Raw genomic sequence first — 8,300 nt, 5'->3', positions numbered from 1 at the left:
TTTATTCTTCACATAATAAATTTACCTTCCTAAAATACCAGTTAGAGTATAAGACTCCTTCTTCAAAGGATTGCAGTGGGTCCCAAATTTTCATTGACAACCAAATATTTTAACTTTACTTTCAAGGATTTCCATTATCTATTATCAACTACTCTCCAGCCTCATCTACAACCATTTCCTTCAACAGACCTCATGATCTAGCCACATCATGCACTCTTTAACGTTAGTATCTTTCTGTTCTCTTTGCCTACAAAGGGCCCCTACTTTATTACTTACAACTTTAGGTGCCTCTATTGCATTCTTCAAGAACCATTTTCCTTTCTTTCATTTCTTTCTTCTTTATTATTAATATTATTTTGATTGACAAATCATAATTGTGTACATTTATGGGGTACAATGTAATGTTTTGGTATACATAATGTGAAATGATGAGATCAAGCTAATTCACATATCTATCACCTTGTTCAGCTATAATATTTTTATGGTGAGACATTTGAAATTTACTCTCTTTGTCTGAAATATATGATACCTTATTGTTGCATTCTGCTGTGCAGTATATCTCAAAAACTGCTCCTACTGCCTGTCTGAAACTTTGTACCTGTTTATTAACAACTCCTAATTCTCTCCCTGGTCACCCCCTGGTCTCTGGTAACCACCATTCTACTCTCTACTTCTATGAGTTCAACTTTTTTAAGATTCCACATATACATGAGATCACGTGGTATTTGTCTTTTTGTGCCTGGCTTACTTCACTTGACATAATGTCCTTTAGATTCATCCATATTGTCAAAAATGACAGGATTTTCCCCCTTTTATGGCTGAATATTATTCTGTTGTGTATGTACACCACATTTTCTTTATCCATTCATCCATTCATGGACACTTAGGTTGATTCCACTTCTTGGTTATTGTGAATAGTGCTGCAATAAATATGAAAATGCAGATAACCCTTCAATATACTGATTTGTGGTTTTTTTTGGATATATGCCCAGCAATGGGATTAGTGGATCATATGGTAGTTCCATTTTAGTTTTTTGAGGAACCTCCATACAGTTTTCCATAATGGCTATGCTAATTTACATTCCCACTAACAATGTGCAAACATTCCCTTTTTTTTCTGCATCCTTGCTAACATTTGAAATTATTAAAATAATGGCTAAGAAACATCTATATCAAATTTGTCTCTGTATCTTCTATTAGGTAGTAAGGGGGCTAATTATACTCCTTTCCTCTCCCCATTCCCAATGATTACATAGATTATAGTACATATGGATGACTGTTTATGGATTTTTGTCTTTTTTATTATTGTATGACTTCCCATGCTTTCTGTGCAATAAGTATATGTGTATACTCTACAACATAATTGCTAAGTGACTCTAAGGTCCCAAATTTCCTGTTGAGTTATGGAATTTCTGTTAAGCCCATCTTATTATTTCATAAGGATTTTAATAATTAAGTGATGATTACATACTCAATGATTTTTGTGTGCTTGGACTAAACTTATCAAATTCTAGTGCTGTTTCCATTTCACCAATTCTATCTGGTTGCAATTGATAGCTTTGTTGGCTAATTGCTATGTTAGCATCCTTTCCTTTGGTCTGAACAGTAGATTTGGTGTTTACTGATTTAAAAATGTGAGAAAAGTCAGAGACAGGTTGGAGGCAATCCTACTGCTCATAGATAGGGTGAGTTGAAACTCTGATTTCTCACTTTCTACATTCTGTGTTTCTGTACACTTGACTGCATCTGTGCAACAATGGTGACATTTGTTAGAAATATGGGCATAATCTCCAGCAATGATTCTTTTGAAATGGAAACTACCTGTTTGGATTTGTAGGTTCTGCTATATTTCATCAATTGCATCACTTCTCAATCATGTCATGTCTGTTTGTTTGTTTGATCAGTGCACCTTTGCTCACATCTGAATGCAGCTGTATAAAACCAACATGACCTTTATGCCTTAGCAGTTCATGCAGGGTCCTGTAAGCTTCCGTTGATTAATTCTCCAAAGTCATCTTTTATGTAGACACCAGTTACACAACTATCATACAAACACAGACCATCCATGATTTGAGAATAGCCAGACAATTCAATCTTCCAAAGATCCAAATGACTTTGGTATTATCCCATCTTTGCTGATTTTCACATACTGAAATTCACTTTACCTTTGGAGGTGTGGATAATTGAGAGTTGGAAATAAATATATCCAAGGATTACATTAAGTGCATTTATTATTCAAGATATGATGTGGAGATTTCCTTCATACAGTACTATTCCTAGGGCACATTTTGTACAGAGAGGAAAACAGAGGCAAGATAAGTTGGGTGACTTTTAGGAGTTGATGATATATTATGGGTGAGAAATGGCAAAGGTGGCTTGCCTTTAGGAAAGATAAAAGTAGTAGAATGAGGGTTGGAAGACTGCCAGAGATAACTATCTGTCTGACATTTTAGATGAAGACTGGCTCTGCCTTTAGTGCCATTTGAATTGTTCATCTGGGCGATGCTTCAATAAAGAGATGCATAGTAATTGTGGTGATTTAAGTTTTCAGGTTGCTAATGAGAGACACAAGTCTTTTTCTAGAAAGCAGATCCATCCTCCTGGGAGGTTACAATGTGTAGAGTTGAAGATTACACCATATAAATTAGTACTTGATTACAGGTTGCTTACATTGTTCACTGACAATTTTATTCTCTAGTCTGACCAACATACATACTTAGAAACCTGTTAAGTGCTAGCTGTTACAATGGTGAACCATCTTGAACTTGGTTCTTGCCCTCGTGGCACTTCAGTTCAGTGGGGGTTATTTGTATGAATAAATAAATAATTACATCTTGGCATAAGTTCTATTAATGGGGAAATAGCCACTGATCTATATTTTTACTAACAGCTTCATTGAGGTATAATTTATGTCACATAAAATTCGTCCATTTAACACTGATTTTTAAAAAAGCATACATCAGATTATGCCACTTCCCTGCTTGAAATTCTTCAATGGGCCTTCTGTTGCGGTAGAAAAAAGGTAAAACTCTTCCACCTGGTGCCTAATCTGTCTTGTCACTCATTCTACTCTACACAAAATTGCCTTCTGACTGTTCAGGGAAGACATCAAGCTGTTTTTTGCCTCAGGACTTTGGCATGTACTGTTCCCTATGCATGAACTCTCCCTGATTCATCATGTAGCTGAATCCTTCTCCCCTTTCAGATCATTGTTTCAAAGTCACCTTTTCTGAAAGTCCGTCTCTGGCCACACTGTGCAGACTTCTACGGTATTGACTTCCACAATCTGCCTTCTCTTTATTCATTGTCCCAGCACCTGTTCTGTCTCCATGGCAATTATCATAAGCTAGGCAAGTCTGGTCTGTCCAATACAATTATAAGGTATTTAAAGACACTACCCTCTGTTTTCCTTGCTGTGAAGTGAACAAGTTGTTGGACAAACAGTGATATATAAGTAAGAAAAAAACTTACTATAAAGACCTTTAGAGCAGTGCTACTCAAAATGTGTGCAGATTAGTGCTGGTTCATTGTTCATTACCAATCTGAGATGATATAAGGAAATAAATGAAGGGTAAATATTTATCAGCCCTCATAGGAATTTGACAGGGTAATATGGCTGTCGAATGTAATACTAAAAAATATTGAACTTACATTTTATATATCTTACTTTGCTTCTTTCATTTTTTAAGTCATTTATTTTTGTTGCATGTTTACTGGTACCTGAAGATCTTGGGGGAAAAAACTGGTTCTTCTTCACAGATAGTTTAGGAAGCACTGTGTTTAGAGGACATGATCTGAGCACTTGAGGAGAAGACAGAATGCTTTTCATTCATCTCATTATAACATTGGGCAGGAAATTATCTTTCCTTGTTAATTTCAGGCAGGGGAGAGAGGAAAGAGAGACACAGTACAATGGTTGACTATAATAAAAGCATTTTCGGTGAGAGAGAATAGGAGTCTCAGAGTTGGCTACTTTAAGCTGACAAATGCCTGTGGCTTTCTAAATACATGGCAGGAAGTTGGATCCTAGCCTAGTCCCGACTCCTCATTCCCTTGGTGTTCTATGTCCCATTTCCATTTGGAGAAGAAAGTGAATCCTGAGCCACCAGAGAAGTTGTGCACCAGGAGAGGTGACTGCGCTCCCTTGCATTTGGGACCAGTGGGACTTTTTCCCTTCAAGCCCACCTCCCTTGCCTGCAAAGCCAGGCTCTAGCCCAGTGAGCTCTGTGTTTACATGCCATCTGCTGAGGTGTCAGTCATCACAACACGTGGCTTTGAGAATTTGAATTTTTTATTTAGAACATAAAAATGGCAGAACAAAGGAAGGTAAAGGAGAGAACAGAACAAGAAGACCTGGAAGGGGAAGAGAGAAGGGAATAGTTGTTATTGGCAAGCAAAAGCACATAACTAAATCTTATTTGAACTTGTTTTATCTCTAAACAAAACAGGCCCTTCTCTGTTTCAGGTACAGTCTGAGATCTGGTAAGTTGCAGAGTTCACTTCTTCAAGCTTGTTGAAGCTCCTGGCTGCCTGTTTGGGCTCAATTTTGTGAGTAATGCTCTTGTTTTAGTAAAGTTTTGGAAAAATTTTACTTCCATTATTATTTTCTGGCATACGTGAGGTTGGATGAGGAGGGTGAGAGAAGACAAAGCATGAGAAAAAAGGAATGAAAGTGTGTGTGTGTGTGTGTGTGTGTGAGAGAGAGAGAGAGAGAGAGAGAGAGAGAGAGAGATTGAGAGAGAGGGAGAAGAGGGACGGAAAGTGGTTAGACAGCAGGGAGTGACGGAGATGTAATTGCTGCCTGTTAAGATACAGTTCATATTGGGCTTTGGGATAGGTTTTTTCAAACCCAGATTCATAAAAGTGTCCTTGTTTTTAAAAGACTTTTTAATCTCTGATCACTTCATCCTCATAAATTTAGAGCTTATGCTTCATTTATTTACATTTGTGTGTTTGCAAATGCTCTTATGTGACCTTTGTGGTGCTAGCTTTCCATCTCATTGAGAAGCTTGGGTGGGTAAAGTGGGATGAGCAAGGTACTCTACCTAGATAGAAAACCTAGTTTGGCAATGGATTAGCTATGAGACTTTGGGCAAGTTATATACATTTTCTGAGTCCATTTCCTGATCTGTAAAAGGCTTAGAGAAGTGGGTGGACAAGAAGTCTCTCCTCATAGGAGTTCTGAGAAAATTAAATGAAAGTCTAAAGGAAACAGCTAACACAGAGAGGATTATAAGATACATGAACTTTCTTCTATTTTTTCTCCTTACAGAATGACTTGTTTGATTGCCTGTAGCTCTCTACTGCTGACAGCAGACTTTACCTAAATTCCTCCACTTACAGGATCAGCAACTGTCCCCAACTCTGGGACCAGTTTCAACCTAGGCAGGGAAGCTGTCAGGTCTTCTAAGGCAGTGGTTAATTGGTGCAACACTAAATGAGCCCTGCTATGGCTCATCTTCTCCCCTGGGTCCTTCAATTGTTTGTGGGTCTTTTGTTTTTTTTTTGTGATTGTTTTTGGTCTTATTTGGGGGGTGATGAACATCTGTTGTTGGGTCATACAATCCAGATCCAATTTTCCTTGTGTCATCTGCTAGACTGTTTTTGACTGATCCTTCAGATCCCGAGCTCTGTTTAGACCTTGGCTAAGAACACTCAAATTTATCTTGGCTTTTGCCCACCTGGACTGATTTTAAAGCTTTAGTCTGCCTTATCACTTTATATCCCTAAGGATAATGGGGCTCTGGCTTTGCATCCCTGTTTGTGTCCTCAGCATTCACCCAACTAATGGGTCTACACTCTCACTCCTGGCCTACCCTGGTCCAAACTGAACTCCAAGAGGGAAGAAGTGTAGATTTAGAAGTGACAGTGGTGTGTTTTCTAAATTTTAGTCATTAATATACCATTTTTACAGTTTTTTGCCACATAGGTGGACCATCTGAACTATAATTTACTAAATATTTTTATTTACATTGACTAAGTTTCTTTTATCTACATATATACTTTTGCCTCATTCCAAGGAATGGTATCTATAAAAATCACAGAATTGCTAGAATAGTTGTTTTTCTAATATGTATTTAATATACATTCAAAACTAATACGTCAAAAGAGTAGTTTTGCTATATAGTATCTAAAATCATCTCATGTAAATTTTGGGAAATAGTGATCTTGTCTAACTGCATTTTACAGATTGACAATGAGGTTCAAAGAGGTTCAGTGTGTCATCTCCCTAGTTAGATGAATTCTTGGGATTCAAACATGACTTCTACCTCCTAGCTTAGTTCTTTTTTAAAAAAAATTACACTACACTGCCTTTGCATAGATTCCTAATATTACTCTAGGGCTCTACACACAGTAACTGAGTTACCATTGCTGACATATATGAAGAAAACTAAATCACCCTACACAATATGCCTGGCAATGGAGTGTTAAGCATCCGGATCCAGGACCTTACCATGAGAGAAAGAGAGGCTGCTTGACTGACAGATGGTACACATGATGGCTACCTCTGGGACTAACGTTGACAAACAGCGCCATGTTAGAGAGAGTCCTGGGAGAGAAACCAATAGTTAACGACAGAACAACTCCTAAAAAATTGACATCACCAACTGATACAAGAATTTGTAAGAGACTTACTTGCTCTATTGGGATGTCCATTTCTGGCCTGAGTAGATCACATCTCTGGGTTGTACTCCTGGTGGAATCTTCTGTTTCTTTCCGGGATTTCAACAAGTTAGAATTTTCTGCAGCTCATTGCCCACCCTGAAATGTACATCTTGACCTGTGAGAGGCCTCTGTTAAAGCAGCCATGGAATATTCAAGTCTTCTCACTTTAGGATTGCTACCAGGGGAAGTTCCATGTAAAAGTACAAAGATGTCTTTGCCAGATAGACAGAGCTCAGTATCAAAGGGAACTGTAGCAAGTGATTCCAGGAAGCTTAGTTAAGTAGCTTAAGTATTCTTGACTTTACATTTGTAGAATAAATCAATGGTTTTGTGCTGCTTGTAATACCAAGACTCAGATTGGACTCTGCTCTTCTGTATATAGATATCCATCCTCAGCTTTCATCCAGCTGGCTCATCTTGAAAGGAAACATCTTCTTATGACCACTTCCCCTTTTCTTGACCAACCAACTTACTTCTAAATAGTTTTGGTTTACTCTGTGTGTGTGTGTGTGTGTGTGTGTGTGTGTGTGTGTGTGTCTTTGATGGAGGCATTTGAAGTAATTTTCATCTGCTTAAAAAAATCTGGGAACCATAGATCATGGTAGGAATAATTTGTCTTGTTATCATTATCATCAGAGATGAACAGCAGCTCCTATCTCTATTGCCCAAATGCAATTTGATATGGAGTACAAGGACTTACATGGCTGAATTCAAATGAAAAGAAGGTCACTAAAGAAAGAGAAGGGGTGGTAGCTCAAAGCATGGTAAAGGAAATCATGTTTTCATTACTCAGACTGACATGATACTGTACATTACTTTCTTTTTGAAGGAACAGACTTTGCTTGTTCTTGTAGTAGATACTCCCCCAAAGTTTCATAATTCTCAGTTGTGTGTATAGGATTCAGTTTACCCTTCTTTTCCCCAACCTTGTCCTAGTGATTTTCTCTTTCAGTTCTATCACTCCACAGACTTTAATTTTTGTCAGGTCTGGATCTCAAAGTTGCAACAAAAGCTTATCTAAAAGATTGTCAGTAGGCAAAGGATATATTCTTGAGATGATGGGTACTCTATTTACCCTGGTATGGTTATTGTACATTGCACACCTATATGAAAATATCTCATGTAATCCACAGATGTATACATCTAGTATGTACTCACAACAAGAAAAAAAAAAAACTGAAAAAAGTTTGTCAGTAGAAATAAGGAGACGTAGTTGGAATTATAGAATAGGAAAGGCCTTTACAGATCATCGGTCATCGTAGGACAACTGAGACAGCCATTCTTATGCATGGCTTACATCTCCCTTTAAGACAAAACCTGCCTCAAAGAATTAGGTTAGCTGACAACCTCCAGCTTCAGGTACCTTCAGATCTGCCTCAGTTTTCAAGTGGAAGGTGTGTGCTTTCTGGGCTGCTGCCAACTAATCACTAAGGAAAGTCGTAACGTAATGACTTGCCATTTGGAAGAAGCAGAAGACTCCTCTATGAGGTATCTTTTGCACTGATCTCCCAGTTGTGTTGGCCAAGATTTTATCAGTGCTACACCACAGTCTGAAGCTTTTGCTAATAATCTTACTTCCTTTCCTCTTCTGTTACTGTTATAGACCTGTATTGTGGTCTTAAGCCCTCCCTGCC

General features: G+C 37.9%; 1 protein-coding gene and 1 long non-coding RNA gene across 8 annotated transcripts in view; both read right to left on the bottom strand.

Moving 5' to 3' along the window:
- GRIA3 (glutamate ionotropic receptor AMPA type subunit 3) overlaps positions 1-8,300 on the bottom strand; it is a 316,886-nt gene that overhangs the window by 123,479 nt on the left and 185,107 nt on the right. The window lies entirely within an intron of this gene.
- On the bottom strand, positions 4,314-6,758 carry LOC119466824. The gene is made up of 3 exons (XR_005195313.1): positions 6,637-6,758; positions 6,455-6,550; positions 4,314-4,353 (listed from the first exon to the last, which is right to left on the bottom strand). It is a non-coding gene; the product is annotated as an uncharacterized LOC119466824 (long non-coding RNA).

The sequence above is a fragment of the Cebus imitator genome, unplaced genomic scaffold, assembly GCF_001604975.1.
Source record: "Cebus imitator isolate Cc_AM_T3 unplaced genomic scaffold, Cebus_imitator-1.0 Scaffold232, whole genome shotgun sequence".
NCBI lineage: Eukaryota > Metazoa > Chordata > Mammalia > Primates > Cebidae > Cebus > Cebus imitator.
The sequence above is the reverse complement of the archived record's forward strand: the minus strand, read 5'-3'. Positions and strand labels throughout refer to the sequence as shown.